Here is a 19,830-nt window from a genome sequence, read left to right as displayed (position 1 = left end):
GGCCATTGATGGCAGGAGAAGAATAAAAATGGAGTCCTGCCCTGTGATTGGCTGAGTACATTTTGTGGTGGGAGATTTCACAAACACTTGGAGGTCTATGGAGAACAATGTTGAACAGATGAGACCGGCATTCTCATATTGGGCTAGTTTTACTGATAGAGATATTTCAGAAAAATCACCTTATTGTGGCCACTAGATGGAGCCGGCTTACACCATAGGAAATCACTGTGTTACTTAACATAGGGCTGGATGATGTCACAGCTGGAGGAATGATTGTCTCATTGGTCCAATGAATGTTCTATAAATAGTGCCCTTGGTTTCCTTCATCAGACAGGGCTCCATACTAATCCCTGAGGTCACACTCCCGCACTGTGAGGTCACACTCCCACACTCTGAGGTCACACTCCCGCACTGTGAGGTCACACTCCCGCACTGTGAGGTCACACTCCCGCACCCTGAGGTCACACTCCCGCACCCTGAGGTCACACTCCCGCACCGTGAGGTCACACTCCCGCACCGTGAGGTCACACTCCCGCACCGTGAGGTCACACTCCCGTACTGTGAGGTCACACTCCCGCACTCTGAGGTCACACTCCTGCACTCAGGTTGTACTCCCGCACTCTGAGGTCACACTCCCGCACTCTGAGGTCACACTCCCGCACTCTGAGGTCACACTCCCGCACTCTGAGGTCGTACTCCCGCACTCTGAGGTCACACTCCCGCACTCTGAGGTCGTACTCCCGCACCCTGAGGTCACACTCTGAGGTCACACTCCCACACTCTGAGGTCACACTCCCGCACCTGAGGTCGTACTCCCGCACTCTGAGACAGATAAAACTTTATTTTGGTGGTATTTATTCAATGCTGTAATTTTTATTTTTTGCTATATAAATTAAAATGTCCAAACATTTTGAAAATAAAATGTTTTTCTTATAAAATTTTGCAAATAATCTTTCTTCATAAATGTATTCAGATATCTTTTTAGTAAAAAAAAAACAAATTAGTTTATAACCAAAAATTATAATTTTTCAAAAAAATGTTTTACATTTTTATTTTTTTTATATTATTATTTATGTTTTTTTTACACCCATAAAGGCTGTAAAAGCAATCATTTCTCCTTCTCTCTGGCTGCATTCCTGCAGCCATTGAGAAATACTGTGGGAGCTGTGATTGGTCACAGCTTGTCACATGGTACAAGTCTGTTGGGAATAGCCCTGTACCATGTGACCTCGGTGATCATTCACAGATTTCACTAGTAGTAAGCAATGATATCAGGAAGTGACATTCTCCTTACTACTATTCATGTGATCACTTGTCTTCAGTTCACTGATCTTCCTAGTGAATGGCTGTGCAGGGAGGGGGAAGTCAGGACAAGTCTGATGATTGGAGGAGAGCAGACAGCAGTTAGAGAACTGACCACGCTGAGCTCTCATGCCTAGTGTGGTCAGTTTTAATAGGAAATCAGAGGGACTATCAGGATCACCGGGGATCAAATGTAAATCGGAGCTAATAGACGTCCCTGACTGTAAGCCCAGCACCCTATGATGATGTGCATCGCACGAAATGCGTCAAAGGGGATATAGTTTCTGGACGTCTGACCACCACTGGTGGCCATCCTGAATTCTATATGGTCAGTTTGTATTATTTATTTACTTGTATTTTCTATACTTTGTAAACAATAAATCAGTTATCTACGGTATCACGCCATGTGGTGTCCCTTATTGGGCTCTCTTCATTGAGAGTCTTCACCCACAGAGCCTGGGACCCCAGATGGTGATACACAGTTAGGTCCTCAGAGTACTCCACTCTAGACGAGACCCGATGGTGTAAGATCCTGACCCTATCCTGGGAGCAGATGACCATTATCACTCCTGATGAGAGTGCTCCACTCTAGACGAGACCCGATGGTGTAAGATCCTGACCCTATCCTGGGAGCAGATGACCATTATCACACCTGATGAGAGTACTCCACTCTAGAGGAGACCCGATGGTGTAAGATCCTGACCCTACCCTGGGAGCAGATGACCATTATCACTCCTGATGAGAGTACTCCACTCTAGAGGAGACCCGATGGTGTAAGATCCTGACCCTACCCTGGGAGCAGATGACCATTATCACTCCTGATGAGAGTGCTCCACTCTAGACGAGACCCGATGGTGTAAGATCCTGACCCTATCCTGGGAGCAGATGACCATTATCACACCTGATGAGAGTACTCCACTCTAGAGGAGACCCGATGGTGTAAGATCCTGACCCTACCCTGGGAGCAGATGACCATTATCACTCCTGATGAGAGTGCTCCACTCTAGACGAGACCCGATGGTGTAAGATCCTGACCCTATCCTGGGAGCAGATGACCATTATCACACCTGATGAGAGTACTCCACTCTAGAGGAGACCCGATGGTGTAAGATCCTGACCCTACCCTGGGAGCAGATGACCATTATCACTCCTGATGAGAGTGCTCCACTCTAGACGAGACCCGATGGTGTAAGATCCTGACCCTATCCTGGGAGCAGATGACCATTATCACACCTGATGAGAGTACTCCACTCTAGAGGAGACCCGATGGTGTAAGATCCTGACCCTACCCTGGGAGCAGATGACCATTTTTTTTTTTGATTGAAAAGATACTTTTATTGCAGAAGCATCAAAAACAACATGATACTTGTAATCGGGGTACATCTCACCCTGTACTGCGACGCAGCGCACCACATTGCAATACAGTTCCAAGCATACGATAAATACATTCAGAAATAAATACATTCGCTCAGCGGTATGATGCCTGACGTGGTGTGCAGAGGATGAATCCCCAGACCAACACGTCATGCATGACGCCGCTTACCCCAAAAACCGTAGCATCCTGATACACATTACTAAGTCATGCAATAAACGAAAAACGAAAGCCGGAGTTTACATTCTACAATAGGCATCGGGTGTGGGGGGGGGGGGGAAAGAGGGGGGGGAGAACACAGGCCCGAAGCTTTATTGAGAAGACAAAGACACGCAAGGGGGAGTAGGGGGAAGGGGGAAATCTTCAGACGTCCTCTTCCTCCTTAAAGTCCATCAAGGTATAGTCTCTGAGCAGACTGAGGATCAGTCTGCGGCAGTCCTCAATGGACATCCTCTCCCGCTGGTGGATGAGGCGCTTTCTGGCGCACCATAAAGCGTCCTTAAAACAACACAGCACCCGCCAGGCGCCGTCAATGTCCTCCAGAGAAAAAGTCCCACAGAATAGTCCATTCAACACCCCAAAGTGAGTGATGGCTGTCTGTGGTACAAAGTCCTTGAGTTCAGGTTCCAGGGCCCCCAACAGAGCCTGAGCAAATGAGCACTCCCAGAAAACGTGGTGAGACGTTTCCTCATGGATGATGCAGAAGGGGCAGTGTCTGTATCTGCTCAGGTTCCTGGCATGCATAAATGTCCTGAGAGGCAACCCCCCTTGGATTGCCATCCATGCCAGGTCTTTATGCCTGTTGGTGAGAATGTTGGAAGAAACATTCCTCCAGACCACTTTGCAAGTGTCTGAAGGCAGGCCTGGAACCGACTCCAAAATGTCGCTTGCTCTGATCAGCTTGTAGATGGTCTTTGGTTTCCACAAGTCAGGCTTGACTCCCTGCAGCCCTTGCTCCCTGATGAACTTGAAGGTATCCAAGTAGTACCAAGGAGTGTCCCAGTTGTAGGGGATGGAACTATCCCAAGTGTCCCACCCGAGGGACTTCCAGAGAGGCAACAGGAAGAAGCGAGACATTGCGTTCCCGCCAGAGTCCATAATCCGTCTGGGCAAAGTTCTGCGGATGCAGTTGCAAGCAAAGAACACCCTCAGTTGGGTGGCGATGTCGGGCACGCCCTTACTGCCCTTGAGGGGTTCCTTGAACATGACTGCCCGCTTCACTCTGTCCATCTTGGAGCCCCAGATGAAGTGAAACACCGCCCTGGTGATGGCCTTAAAGGTGTTGACCCGAGGGGGCCAGGCCTGGGCGAGGTACTGCAACACAGGGAGAATCTCGCTGCAGAGTACCAGTGTCTTCCCTTCGATGGTGAGGTCTCTGAGGCTCCAAAGTCCAAATTTCTGTCGCATTTTAGCCAGTCTCTCCTCCCAAGACTTTAGGGCTGCGCCCTCAGCACCAAACCAAACTCCCAGAATTTTCATGAAGTCTGTCTTGATGCCAAAGGGCATGGATGCAGAAGAAGGCAGGAACCACTTTCCGAAGAGCATGACTTCCGACTTCCCGCAGTTGACCTTTGCCCCCGAAGCTTGGCTGAAGTCCTCGCAGGTCTGGACGAGCAGGTCGATGGAGCGCTGGTTGGCACAGAACACCGTCACGTCGTCCATGTAGAGCGAGCACTTCACTTCCCGTCTGTCTGGTCCCGGTGCGGTGATTCCCCCGATCTCTGGATTCCGTCTGATGCATTCGGCGAAGAGCTCTATACAGCAAACAAAAGGCAGAGGTGAGAGAGGACAGCCTTGTCTGACCCCGGAGAGGACCGGGAAGGGGTCAGTTTTCCAGCCGTTCACCTGCACGGAACTGCAAATGTCATTATACATGATATCCACATACGAACAAAACATTTCCCCGAGACCAAACCTGCGCAGGGCTCTGCACATAAACCCATGGGAGACACGGTCAAAGGCCTTTTCCTGGTCAAGACTGACCAGGGCCGCGTGCACACGGCGGTCCTTGATGTATTGGACCGTGTCCCGGACAAGCGCTAGGCTGTCCGCAATCCTGCGGCCAGGAATGCCGCAAGTCTAATCCGGGTGGATGATCTGTCCGATGACAGCCTTCAGCCTGTTCGCCATGACTTTGGCGAGGATCTTGTAGTCCACGTTCAGGAGAGAGATGGGACGCCAATTTTTCAAGTCACATCTCTCCCCCTTACGCTTGTACAGGATCGTGATCATCCCCTCCCTCAACGAAGGAGGCATCTTGCCCTCCACCACCATCTCCTCGTACAGCTCGAGCAGGTCCGGGCCCACGAGATCCCACAGCGCTACATAGAGCTCCGCTGGGAGACCGTCGCAGCCCGGGGTCCTGCCTCGCCTAAAGGATTTAGCGGCAGAGTGCAGCTCCTCGAACGTCAAGGGGGCGTTGGTGGCCGACAAACCTGCAGGATCAATAGCATTAGAGATACCTGACAAGAACCTGTCGGCCGCTGCCGTGTCTGTTGCTTTGGGGGAGTAGAGGTCGGAGTAGTAGTCGCTGACCACTTCCATCACGGCCTCCTTCCCCTTCTGGAGTGTTCCAGTCTTGTCGCGCAGCTCAGACAGGGGAGTGTGTCCTGAGTGGAGTTTCCTGAAAAAGAAAGAGTTACACTTCTCACCTTTATCTAGATGCTCCACCTTGGCACGGAAGACAATGTGCCTGGATTCTTCCTCAAAGTGCTTTTTCAAGCTCTTCTTGGTGTCCTCCAGGTCTTGCCTCACGTCCCAGCCACAGAGATGAAGGTCCTGCAGGGACTGCAGCTGACGCTGCAATCTCCTGAGTTCCCTCCTCCTGGCACACACTTGCTGGCGTCCCCTGGCCTGAAAGAAGCTGCGCAGCTTGACTTTCACGAACTCCCACCAGTCGCTTACCTTGGGAAAGAAAGACTTCTCCTCCTTCCAGGCACCGTAGGTTTCCCTGAGCTCCTCTAGCAGTTCCTCATCGTCCAGCAGGGTGCAATTCAGCTTCCAGGAGCCTGGGCCCGGGGCAAAGCCCTCTCCCAGGTCACCCCGAAACTGAATGGCCCTGTGGTCAGAGAAAAGCAGGGAACCATGGAGAACCCGCGGTGCCTGACTGCCCTGGAGGTGAGCACAAAGTCAATCCTGGAACGCACAGATCCGTCGGGGCGGCTCCATGAGTAGTTCACGGAACCGCGCCCCACGGATCCCACGGCGTCCTGCAGGGAAGCCTCCGCAATCACCTCCCGGAGCAGCTTCGAGGTGGCGTCGAGTTTTGCGTACATGTTGGAGCTGCGCCCGTCCTCCTCTATCGGACAGTTAAAATCACCTCCGATCACTACTGTTCTCGTTGTGACGAGTTGCGTCCGCAGGGTTTGGAAAAGCTCCAGCCGTGCGTTCTTCTCCGGGGAGGCGTACACGTTGATGAGCCTAACGGGCTCCCCCACCCACGAGCCGTCTATGACCAAAAGGCGGCCACAGACGAGCTCATGGACGGAGTCAACAGTGAAACGTCCTCCCCTGATAAGAACCGCAACCCCTGCGGACTTGCAATCGCCACCACCAGACCAGTAGGAGGGACCGTGGGTCCACTGGGAGGACAAATGAGAGTACCTCCTCAGAGGGGGAAGGGCGCACTCCTGAAGCATGTAGACATCACTCTGCTGTGTGGAGAGAAAGGTCAGCACAGTCTGCCTCCTAGACACATCCTTGATGCTCCTCACATTAATGGAAAAGATAGAGATATCAGCCATCATGGGAAAGATATGAAGGGGTTAGTTGGCAGGGGCTGTACTTACCTCCCCTGGGGAGGGGTGGCGACCTCTGCGGCCTGGCCAGGGTCCTGGCTCAGACCGATCTGGTTGAGGACCTCGTTGAGGACCTCATCGAAGTCGGTGGAGAGATCTGGCCCCGACCGGGTCAGAGCCATCTCTTCTTCCACCTCTTCCTCCAGTGTGTCGAGGTCCTCCCCCACGGGGTCGGGACCTGCGGCATCCTGGAGGACGGCAGGCCGTTTGGTGGCAGAGGAGGGGTCCTCCGCCGCCGGGCTGGCCTGCTCCTTCTTCCGCTTCCTGATCCCCGCCGCAGAGCTGCTGATGGGGGTGGCAGGGGGAAGGGGCGGGAAATCCTCCTGTGAGGACAGGTCAGGGGGGGTGGAACCGGGCCCGGGAGGTGTGGGGCAGGGGGGCAGAGGACAAGGAGTGGGGGGGGCAGGAGGGCAAGGGACAGGGGGGGCAGGAGGGCGAGGGGCGGGTGGGGTGGGGGGGACAGGAGGGCGAGGGGCGGGAGGGGCAGGAGGGCAAGGGGCAGGGGGACCAGGGTCCGGGGGGGGCGGCCTCCAACACCGGGGGGGCAGGGGGGGCTGGGGTGGGGGGAGGGGGTTCCTCTTACCTGGGTCCTTCTTACCTGGGTCCTTCTGAGGCTTCTGTGGCGCTGGTTTAGCAGCTGCGCCCTTGCTCAGGGCCCCCGCATACGTCCTGCTTCTCTCTGGGCAGTCCTTGTAGACGTGCTCTGACCGTCCACAGAGGTTGCAGGTTTTGGATCTCGGGCAATCCTTGGTCTCGTGACCTGCAGACCGGCAGAACCTACATGAAAGCACATGGCAATCCTTACCCTCGTGCCCCGGCTGACCGCACCTGCGGCATGACTGGGGTTGATCCGGGTAATGTAGGAGTCCTGCCGACGCTCCCAGGGAGAAGCACTGTTGCAGGTGTTGGAGATCTCCAGCGGGACGATCTCTCAGCAATCTGCAAAACACGGCCCACTTACCTGTCCAGAAGCCGTTGGCGTCTAATATCTGGACTGGGTCCTTCAACACGACGCAGAACCTCTGGAGATAGGTGGCGATATCTCTTCCAGGGACGTGAGGGTTCCTCATGGACACCGTGATCCGCCTTTCGTCTCTTTGAATGGGAGAATTCGCAAGAAACTTGCGGAAAGGGGAATCGGGCCCAGAGGTCTTCACCATCTCCCAGTACCTTCTGCAGACCTGTAACGAAACAAAGGTTATAAAGAAAATCCCCTTCACGAAGGACTGCACCGACAGGGTCTCTGCCTTGCTGAATCCTTGCTCCAGGATCATTTTCTTGCCGAAGACTTCCGGGGTCATGTCCTGGATTCTGCCTTCCACCTCTTTCAGCCGCAGCACGACTGTCTGCTTCATCCAGGGCTCCAGAGGGGGGAAACCTTCTGCAGGGCCGGAGCATTCTGAGGTGGAGGTGGAGGGGGCTTCTCCCGGGGTCTTGGCGGCGGTGGCGGTCAATGGCTTCTTTGCGGTTTGCTTATTCTTCCCCATCTTGTCGCAGAGGAGTTCTCAGGAGGGCTTCCCAGAGATCTTCAGCGGATTCCTTCTCCTTCTTCTTCCTCGGCGGCTTCACTCTTGCTTAGCCTTTGAAAAGGCTATTGAGCGTCTACTGCCCGGACGTAGTAACGCAGAGTGAACAAGGGGGGGGAAGATCACAAACTCGTTCTGTGTGGGGGCTAAGCCTCAAACCCAATAGCAGCAAGCAGGTAAAGCCGAATTTAATCGACGATCCTACCAGGCCGAGTAGAGGGTACCCCACACAGACCAAATGGCTGGGATAGATGCAAGTGGTTCTCAACGTCCTAGCTGGAAGCAGGGACATCCCTAAAGGCAAGGTCGATTTTTTTTTAATTCTTTTATTAAAATGTATCAAAAAATAATTCACAAATAGTAACAAAACAAAAATTTTCCATTTTACAGATTCAAGGAAGACAAAAAACCGGAATCGAAACAAGAAGACAAAATTCATCACAACAACCTCGACTATCAACATCACAAAAAATTACATACATACATACACAAAAACCAAATAAATACATGAATACATGAAAATAAAGTTTAAATCAAATTGAAAAATAAAATAAAAAAATCTACAAACATAATAAACAAATTAACATTTAACATTTCAGGTTTGCGTGTGAAGTCTCATCTTTTCGTTTTTCCTTCTTTTATGCAGTAACATCCATATACGATGATCCATATGCACCAGCAATAAGGTGACCCTCATATAACATAACAAAACACACCCAAAAAAAACCCATAATCGTCACTGAAATATACTCCATAACCCCAAATTATGAAAAAGATTACAAACAAGACCCCAAAGCACATAACCCACAAAACACACCATTCCAACCGCCCACCCACCCCGCCCCTTGTCCAAAACGGAAGAGCAAAACGAAAACGAAAGAAAATCCAAAGGACCACAACGCACCCAATCCGACCACCCACCTACTGAAGGAAAGGGAAAAGGATTAAAACGGTAAGTCCAAAAAGACACATATTCAGAAGAAACTCATGAAATCCACTCCCTCCATTTTGAAAATCTCCATAATTCCTCTGCTTTATCCATCCCCAACCTCTTCATATCACACCACCCATAGAAAAAGAAACTCCCCCGAATCACGGCCACACAATCCTTAGCCTCCACCACATCTTTCTTAAAAACTAAAATGTTGCGCACATCCCATAAACACTCCTTAACGCAGTTCACAAACATCCACAACAATCTTGCCCTTCCACCCACAATCTCACACAAACCATACATCATCAACTCTGCAGTCATTCTTTCCACACCAAACAAACCCTTAATAAAATTACCAAACAAACCCCACACCTCCTTCGCATGCTCACATTCCCACATTAAATGCATTACAGTCTCCACACCTCTGCACCCTTCCCTAGGACAGATCTCACTGTCCACCAATCTCCTCCTCCTCTGAAAGGCCCTAGTAGGCAGGCAGCTATGAGCCACCATCCAGGCAATATCCTTATGCTTATTCACTAACCCAGGATTAGACACATTTTTCCATACCCGAACACTCTGCTCCTCACTTAACCCACCCACCACCTCCGTCACCTCCTCCGCACTCGCCTCCTTCAACACCTTCTTTCCATCACACCACTCATCCCCCGACACATCCCCCAACCCATACCTTCTTATACACCTTTCAATATGAACATAATACCACGGGGCCCTAAGACATACAGGCTTCCTAAGATCAGTCTTATACATCCCACACTTACGTAACACCCCTCCCCCCACATATCTCACCATGCTTCCAGCCAAACCTTCCTTCCTACTCACCTTAACACACATACTAACAAACTTAACACTCAGAAATCGTTCAATATTTATCACACCCTTGCCACCCTTCATTCTCGTCTTCACCACCTTTTCACGCCTTAGTTTTTCCATCCTGGAAGACCAAAAGAAGACAAAGCAACACCTTATTATTTTCTTCAATACACGATCTGGCGCTGGAAAAACATAATATATGAACATCAAAATTGGTAACAGGACGGCCCTGATAATCAAGGCCCTCCCCTCCAATGACAAGGACCTCAAAGACCAAAATTGTATCTTTTTTTCCACTCTCTTCCATATATCTTCCCAACTCTCTCTCCCATACATATCATCGCCGAACTTAATTCCCAAAATCCTTATACTACCCTTACATACTTTCCACACACTTGATTCAACTTCACACCATGCACCAAAATACTTACATTCACTCTTTTCCACATTCACACGGAACCCACTCGCAGCACAAAAAATGTCCGCTAACAGTTTCACTCTCCGCAATCCAACCATACTACGACACACCACCGTCACATCGTCCATATATCCCAACACACTCAAACACTTCCCCCCACTACCAGGCACATCAACCCCTCTCACATACTTGTCTTTCACCAACATCCGCAAGAAAGGCTCCAACACACACACAAAGAGAACAGGGGACAAAGGACACCCCTGCCTCACACCCGACTTCACACATACCTCATTACTCAACCACCCGTTCAACAACACTCTACTCACCAATCCTTTATAAAGACACTTCACCCACCCCAACATCCTCTCAGGCACCCCCATTCTCTCTAAAACATGGATCATAAAGTCGTGTGAAACGCTGTCATAAGCTTTTTCCAAATCCAAGGCAAGCACCGCCACTGCTTGGCCCCTATCCTTTGCGTACCACAAACAATCCCGCAAACACCCCAAACACTCCACAACCGTTCTACCTGGTACCGCGCACACCTGCTCCTCGCCCACCATGCACTCAATCACTTCACGCATTCTATCTGCAATTAGTTTGGCCACGATCTTATAATCAGTATTTAGGAGGGAGATAGGCCTCCAGTTTCGCAAATCACTCTTCTCGCCCTTCTTGTGCAGTATCACCACTAAACTCTCTCTCATAGACGCAGACAATCTCCCCTCTTCCAAAACCTTTTTGCATACCTCTACAACACACTCACCAACTACACCCCACAACATACTATAGAATTCTACAGGCAAACCGTCTCCTCCTGGTGTCCTGCCCTTCCGCATTCCTTTCAAAACCCTCTCCACTTCCTCTTTCGTAATATCCATACTAGGCCGCTCTCGCTCTTCCACCCCCAAGCACTTTTCAATCTCCTCAATCACTTCCGATTCCAAACTCACCTCCCTCTCCCGTTCAGCAAACAATTTTGAATAATACTTCCATACCACTTTCCTCAAATTCTCATTCCCTTCAACCACACTCCCATTCTCATCCATTGCCTTTACCATCTCAGATTTATTATTACATACTTTTTTAAAAAAGAACTTAGTGCATTTTTCGTCACATTCCTTCACCACAGATTTTGCTTGCATCACAATTTTCCGCCCCTCCTCATCCATGAATCTCTTCAAAAATTCTCTTGCTTCCACAACTTCCTCCCTCACATCCTCCCCCCAACCTCTCAACTCTTCCAGATATTCTAAACGCCTCTGCCATGCCTCATACATTCGTCTCCTTTCTCTAACTCTTTCGCACCCCTTTCTCACAAAAAACTCTTTCGTACGCACTTTTACCCACTCCCACCATTCAACAACATCCCGGAACTCATTCACTCGTTTCTTCCACCGTACAAACAAACACCCATACTTACCCCTCACAACCTCATCCTCCAATAGACACATATTTAGTTTCCACACTCCTTTACCACGCACTACTTCAGTTTTTATCTGTATACCACACGCCAGCCGTCCGTGATCCGAAAAAGGTTCCCTCTGTATCCCAAATTTTCCAGCAGATAAATCCTTAGAGATAAAACAAAAATCAATGCGAGATTCCACACTTCCTCTATCTGAAAAATAAGTAAATCCCTTTCCCTTCCCCACATCCACTAGACCAAAGGTTTGAATAATATCCACTAATATTTTCCCAGAACTATCAACATTTACCTCCCCTCTCCCACTCCTATCACCACCCTCCACCACACAGTTAAAGTCGCCGATCAAAATAACCGGGGTCTTACCCATCAAAAAATATTTTAATTTTTCAAAAAGAGAAACCCTCTCACTCTTTATTGCTGATGCATATACATTAATAATCTTCAAAAACACCCCTCCAACCATCACCTCCAAAAGTAGACATCTACCTTGAACAATATGAATGACTTTTTGAACCTTAAATCTGTCATTTTTAAACAATATCCCCACACCACCTCCCTTCCTTACACAAGTTGAGAAATAGGATGACCCAGCTGTCCATTTTGCAGTGCGAGGTTGCTCCACTAAATTACACTCCTGTAGACAAACAATATCAGTATCATACGCTGCTAATAGATCAAAAATCGCAGCACGCCTACAGGGTGCCGTATACTCCGGACATTTAGGGAACAAACCTTCACCTGCATTTAAGGAAGAAAAAAACAACAACATCAAAAAGGACCCTCACGGTCTTTTCTTTGGCCCCCTTGCCCTGGACCTCCGGCTCTGCGGTGGACCTTCATCCTCCCCCCCTTGTACACCCATCATTTGATTTACGGCCTCATCGGCCGGAGGAACACTCCTCGATGATCTACCAAAACCCATGACCTCCTCCAGACCAGTCACTCGCATAGGGCTAACGAAAGGCATCCCCGGAGATTCGGGCGTATTAGGTTCAGCACTAGAGACCGACTCTTCACTTAGGAACTCCTCTATCACTCCAGAAGGAGATACAGAAGGGGATCCCTCCATCTTCTGTTTTAGAGAGCCCTTAGATAGGTCCATATCCTCCTCCCCATCTCCCAGTACAGCAACCTCTAGGCTAGTCCCCGTCCCTTCCACACAACCCTGCTCCTCCCCCTCTGCCAAAAGCGTCTCGAGGACAAACTCCAAAGGAGGTGTTATGTCCCCAATCTCACCACTGGCGTCACTGGGGGGCACGACTGCCTGTAGCGATACACCAAAAACCTCCTTAACCATAGCGGCCGTAGCATCAATATCAGTAGGAGGCACTACACCAGCTGCACCACCGGCAACTTCCGCATAAGACCGCGCCGGCTCTACCTGCGCTGGGCATGGCTCAGGTGAAGCCTTGTCACCGGCATCTCCGCCCGAATGGTCCGCGTTACCAACCTCCGAAGGCCTCCCCACACGCATACTAGGGCATCGCCTTGCCAGGTGGTCCTCAGCCCCACACAAATGGCACTTTCGTCCTACAGCACACTCAGAGGTTTTATGGCCGGATTTGAAACAATTCCTACAAACCACGCCAGCCTCACAATCCTCTCTAGTGTGACCAAAGGACAAACAGCTACGGCAGAAAAGGGGTTGACCAGGGTACCATAGGACGCCTCTGTTGCTCCCAATGGAGAAAGACTGGGGAAGATGACACGTACCCCCGATACCACCTGAGTCAGCTCTTAGCTTTACCCAAAACTTTCTCTTATACGTACCTAAGACATTGGTCTGTTGGATGGCCCGGGAAACAAAAGAGCAGTACCTAGATAAAAAAATACTCACTTCCTCATCAGAAACAAAAGGATTATACATATGGACTACAAGGGGAATCCTCAATTTAGACTCTGTTGATAAAATTTCAATACCATCCAACAGAGGGTCATCCTTTTTCTCATTTTTCCGCTGTAGACAGGTTTGCAAGTCTGCCAAAGACATAAACGTAACATCATAGAATCCGCTGGTGGGAAAGCTCTGGACGCAAAAAATACGATCACGGCCCATTCCGAAAAGTTCCTCAATAATCCTCTTCTGTACCACGTAAAGCCCAACGGAACTCCTCCTGCCGACCGGTACGACCAGCCGCAGTGTATTCGGCACATCCGGAGCACCAGAAGCCATCCTGGGGGACACTACCTCAACCTACCCACAGGGAGCAGGCGGGAAAGAAACCTCAACCGCTCCGTGAGGAGACGGCGGGCAAGGTGATCGCAACCCGTTGCCTGGGGACTAAGCCTCGAGCCAATAGCAGCAAGGGGGGGGCCCTCCGAAAAGGGACGCACCCCCCAAGGCCGACCCTTGGGTACCCCAGGCACCTTCTAGCTGAGAATCAGACAGCCGAATTTTTTTTTTTTTTTTTTTTTTTTTTTAAATTTCAAAAAATAACATTACAAAAGAATCACATTTTGCCATATTACAAGTTACATCACAGAAACACAGGCAAGAAAAAATACAGAAGAGAAAAAAAAAAATTTTAACAACAAACAAAAAAAACTCTTCAAAAATTCCAAAGAATATACAAAAATGTAAAATAATTCGTACATAACAGAAAAACAACAATATCCAAAGTGTCCGTTTTTTCTTTTAACCAGCTCACACCATTATACACATATATATATATAAGCCATAAAGGCCAATTACATACATAGCACTGTATACACATATGCAAATATATGCAAAAGCAAAAGCACTTCAATTTCCAAAAAATGTTATGTGATGCCGCAAAGTTCCACGGAACATGTCCAAAAGAAATTCTGTCCCTTCAGACGCTGACCCTCACCGCTAGACAAAGATCATCTAGTTATCCCTCAAAGGTACTGTCCCTCCAGTGATCAAATTACCTAGGACAAAAAAAAGGGAAAGGTAAGTTCCATATTTATAACATATAAAGATGCATATACCAAAGCCATACAACTTTTAATATCAACAAAAGGAGAAGGCCACAAGGCTCACAGATTCCTGCGAATTCCAGTTCTAAGGATCATCAGGCACCTGGCTACCATCAGACTTAGAAGAAGGGAGAAGACATCAAACTTTCTGCAACTCATGGAGAGGAAAAAAGGAAAAACCCCATCAGGCCACAAACCAGCGTTTCCATAATGCAAATTTCCAAATCTCATTTGCTCTGTCCACTCCCAACCTCCTGCAGTCCAGGTACCCATAATTATATATCCGTCCACGGACCATGGCCACACACCCACGCACACTTACAACCTCTTTCTTAAATAACCAAATATTCCGCACATCCCACAAACATTCCTTCACGCAATTCACCAAAAACCATAAAACCCTGCCATCATTCTTACCCAACTGCCATAAACCAAACATCACCATCTCATACGTCACCCCTTTCACTCCCACCAACCCCTCTATCATACCCCCCAAACATCCCCACACCTTCACCGCATACCTACACTTCCAAAACACATGCTCAACACTTTCTATCCCCACACAACCTCTCCTCGGACACCTCTCAGTTGCACACATCCCACGCCGTCTCTGAAACATCCGTACTGGTAAACATTTATGCACCCCCATCCATGCAATATCCTTCTGCCGGTTATCTAACTCCCTATCACACACATTCTTCCATACTCTCTCACATTCAACTGACCTCAAACCACCCACCCCTTCCATCACCTCATTCTCATCCAACTTCTTACATACCTTCTTGCAATCACTCCACATTTCCTTCACTATCCCATGCAACGCAAACTTTTCAGCCCCTTTCACAATTTTCAGATAAAACCACGGCGCTCTAAAACACACAGGCTTTCTTAAATCCACCTCATACCAACCCAACTTACGCAACACACTTCCCGCACAAAACTTTGTCATACATCCTGCCATACTCTCCTTCTCACTCAAACGCACACACATACTCACATACCTCACCAACAACCACCTCTCAATCCACACCATTCCCTTCCCACCATTCATCTTGCTCTTCACCACTCTCTCTCTCTTTAACTTCTCTGCCTTTGAAGACCAAAGAAATTGGAAGATCACTCTCACAATCCTCCTCAATACCTTGTCCTGAGCCGGGAAAACACTGTACAAAAATAATAATATCGGCATCAATACCGCCTTAATTACCAAAACCTTACCTTCCAGAGTCAAAGCCCTTAACGACCAAAACGCCGTCCGCTTTCCAATTTTTCCCACCACCTCTTCCCAACTTTCTCTCCCATACAAGTCCCTCTCAAAACGCACACCCAACACTTTTATACTACCCATACACACTCTCCAACCACACTGTCCAATCTCCTTCCAATCTCCAAAAAACTTACATTCACATTTATCCAAATTAACTTTAAAACCACTCCCCAAACAAAAAATATCTAACAACAACCTCACTCTTTTCAAACTTCTTACATCTCTACATACCACCGTCACATCATCCATATAGCCAATGATCTTCAACATTCTCCCACCACTTCCAGGAATCACCATTCCACCCACACATTTGTCTCTCGCAATCATTCTGATCAAAGGCTCAATCACACAAACAAACAAGATCGGGGACAAGGGGCACCCCTGTCTTACTCCCGATCTCACAGCCACATCCTCAGTCACCCAACCATTCACCTGCACTCTACTCCGAATCCCAGCATACAAACTCTTTATCCACCCAATCATCCGCTCAGGCACCCCCATTCTCTCCAAGACCTTCCACATAAAACCATGCACCACCCGATCATACGCTTTCTCGAAATCTATCGTCGCAACAGCCGCTACTTGCTTACGCTCCCTCACATCCCACAAAACATCCCTCAAACAGACCAAACTCTCACATATCATCCTCCCCGGTACCGCACACGCTTGCTCTTCACCTAACATTCCCTCAATCACTCCTTTCAACCTATTAGCGATAACTTTGGCAACTAATTTATAGTCAACATTTAAAAGAGATATCGGCCTCCAATTTCTTAGGTCTTTCCTTTCCCCTTTTTTATAAATCAAAATAATCAAACTTTCAGTCATACTTCTTGGCACTTTCCCATCCTTCAACACTTGCACACACATTCTATACACCCATCCACCAATCATATCCCAAAACACAGTATAATACTCAGCTGGCAAACCATCCAATCCAGGCGTCTTCCCATTCTTCATTTCCTTCAAACTCCTCTCAATCTCACACAACTCAACATCCTCTTCCAAAAACTCTCTATCCTCTCTCTCCAAACACTTTCCCACACTCTCCAACACATCCTCTTCCGCACTCATATCCCTTTCCTTCTCTGCAAACAAACTCCCATAAAACTTCCACACCTCCTCCCTCACCCTCTTATTACCACTCACCTCCTGACCATCCCCATCCAATACAGTCACCAACTCACTTTTACCTCCATACACCCTCTTGAAAAAAAATCTCGTGCATTTCTCATCCAACTCTTTAACAGCAGCCTTTGCCTGTGCCTTAATGGCCTTGCCTTTTGACACCAAAAACTTCCTGATTTTCTCTTTCGCTTCAGCCACCTCCTCATTCACACTCTCACCCCATTCTCTCCTCCTCTCCAAACATTCCAATCGCCTCTGCCACCAATCATACTCTTCTCTAGCATTCTTCACCCTCTCACACCCCTTCCTCACAAAGAAGGCCTTCGTATTTGCCTTCACCCACTCCCACCACCCCACCACGCTCTCAAAATCTAACAACCTCTTCTCCCACTTCCTAAACAACACTCTATACTCACTCCGTACGCATTCATCCTCCAACAACTCCACATTCAACTTCCACACCCCCTTACCATGTTCCCGATCCGAATCCACCCTTACTCCACACGCAACCCGACCATGGTCCGTGAACGGCGCCCTCTGAATCAAAAAATTCTCCACCTGGAATTCTCTAGATAAAAAACAAAAGTCAATATGCGACTGCGTATGATGGCTGGCAGAAAAACATGTACAACCTTTCCCTTTCCCGGCATCACATAACTTTAGGTCCTCACAAATACCCCTGAGGATCTTACCAGACCTATCTACCCCTCCCCCCCCACCCCCACCCACCCCACCCTCCCCATCCCCTCCCCCCCCCCCCCCCCACCACCACCAACACCACCCCTCCCACCCCCGCCTCCCCCCCTTACCCCCCCAACCCACACCCCCCCCTACCCCTCCCCCCAAAACCCCTCTTCCTGTCCCCTCCCTGCAAGATGCAATTAAAGTCACCTAAGATGGCTAACGGATCCCTTCCGGTCAAAAAGAACCGCAAATCTTCAAATAAAGAGATCCTCTCATTTCTATTTACCGGGGCATACACATTTAGAACCCGAAATACAAACCCATCCACCTCCACTTTTAACAATAGGGCTCGGCCTCTGACAACATGAACCACCCCCAGAATTTTAAATCTCCACCCCTTAAACAGAATACCAACACCCTCGTTTTTCTGCGTCCCAATAGACCAGACTGTCGGGCCATACGGCCAAATGTCCTTCTCAGGTTCCTCCAGAAGGTTACATTCTTGGATACAAAGGACAATAGTTGACAGTAGAGACAGATAATGCAGTATGGACGCCCTCCTTGGAGCCGACCGAAGTCCCCGAACATTCAGGGAGGAAAAACGAAGGTGCATGAAAAGGAAACAAAAAACGCATTAATCATCAAAAATTTCACTTTTTGGCCTTTTTCCCCTGGGCCTTGGTCTGTTTAGTGGGCCGAAGCCCCTCCCTCCTAATCCTGCTCCTCCTGGAGCCCCCTTCTATAATAGCCGGCCTTCTAAAGCCCCCTGAATCCTGCAAGTTCTCAGAAGTGCTAGTGCTAGCAAAAGACTCTATTGACTGAGATGAAGAGTCTGATTCCACCTCCTCCTCCCTCCTACCAGGACTAGGAACCTCCTCAATCATCTGAGTCAAGACCACAACAGGCTGCTTCCGCTTAAGGGACCCCAAAGACTGATCCATCTCCTCCTTCTCTCTCACCAGCTCTCCTCCCCCCTCTATAGGCACCTGACCTGGTACCACCTCCTCATCAAGCTGGGATTCGGCCACCACCCTCTCATCCTCCCTGGATTCGGGCCCTGACTCCAGATGGACCCCCCCTCCAGGATCTACCACAGGTGTCTGCTCAAGTGCCATCCCCCCAGCAAGCGGTGACTCAGCTTTCCTCACCACTTCCACCCGGGGTTCAGGCTCTGACTCCATGTGGGATATCCCTCCAGGCTCTAATTCAGGTAATTGGGCCAATTCCACCAAGGCCCCAGCTCCAGGCTCCACCCCCTCAACAACTGGGGGTTCCACCACTGCTGCCACCTCTTCCCTAGGTTCCTCTAGTGGCTTCCGCATAGGACCTTGCCCTCCTATCACCACCACCACTCCCAGAACCGCCCTCCACACCGCGGGCAATCCCATCCACGGTAGGGCACTGCTTTGCCAGGTGCCCCCCGCTACCACACAGATGGCATTTTTTCCCAGCTGAACACTCTGCCGTCCGGTGTCCTGTCTGGAAACAATTCCGGCATACAACTCCAGCGTCACAGTGCTCCCTCGTATGACCAAACGCAAAACAATTGCGGCAAAATTGTGGCTGGCCTGGGTACCACAGAACCCCTCTATTGGCCCCAATGGAAAAGGCCTGGGGCGGATGGAGCGTGCCCCCGATCCCACCTGCGTCCTTCTTTAACTGGACCCAATACTTGCGCTGTCCATTAAACGTGCCAAAGATATTAGTCTGCATCACTCCACCAGAAACCACAGCGCAGTATCGATATAAAAAGGCCTTAATCTCCTCCTCTCTCACAAACGGATTATAGAGTTGCACCGTCACAGGGATACGCTGCTTTGACTCACTGGCCAAGAAACAAACGTCCTTCAACAAAGGGTCATCCTCCTTTTCAGTCTTCCTCAACAGGCAAGTCCGTAGATCCCCAAGGCGGAAGAAAGTGACATCATAAAAACCACTCGCTGGAAAAGCTTGCACGCAGAAAATATTTTCGTGGGCGATCCCCAGCAACTCCATCAGAATCTTCTTTTGGACAACATAGAGTCCGCATTCAGCCCTCCTGGCCTCTGGAATAATCACCCGAACGGTGTTTGGGGCATCCGGTGGAACAGGAGCCATCCCACAGCAACGAGCAACCTCCCTTCACCAATCCCTCGGGAGAGGCTCAGGAAAGGTCATCCCTACTCAACGGGTTCAGGAAGCGCCACCCCCTATAGCAGC

General features: G+C 49.4%; 2 protein-coding genes across 2 annotated transcripts in view; both read left to right on the top strand.

Annotated features, from left to right (window-relative positions):
• The window catches only part of LOC149461937 (uncharacterized), a 359,663-nt gene that overhangs the window by 142,810 nt on the left and 197,023 nt on the right, over positions 1-19,830 (top strand). The gene's annotated exons all lie outside the window — the stretch shown is intronic.
• Positions 1-19,830, top strand: part of LOC149461938 (uncharacterized) — a 134,914-nt gene that overhangs the window by 28,221 nt on the left and 86,863 nt on the right. The gene's annotated exons all lie outside the window — the stretch shown is intronic.

This window comes from Staurois parvus, unplaced genomic scaffold (genome assembly GCF_062004578.1).
Source record: "Staurois parvus isolate SC_StPar_1 unplaced genomic scaffold, SC_StPar_1.0 ptg000191l, whole genome shotgun sequence".
NCBI classification, from domain to species: domain Eukaryota; kingdom Metazoa; phylum Chordata; class Amphibia; order Anura; family Ranidae; genus Staurois; species Staurois parvus.
Note: the sequence above shows the minus strand (reverse complement) of the source record. Positions and strands in the feature narration are given on the sequence as shown.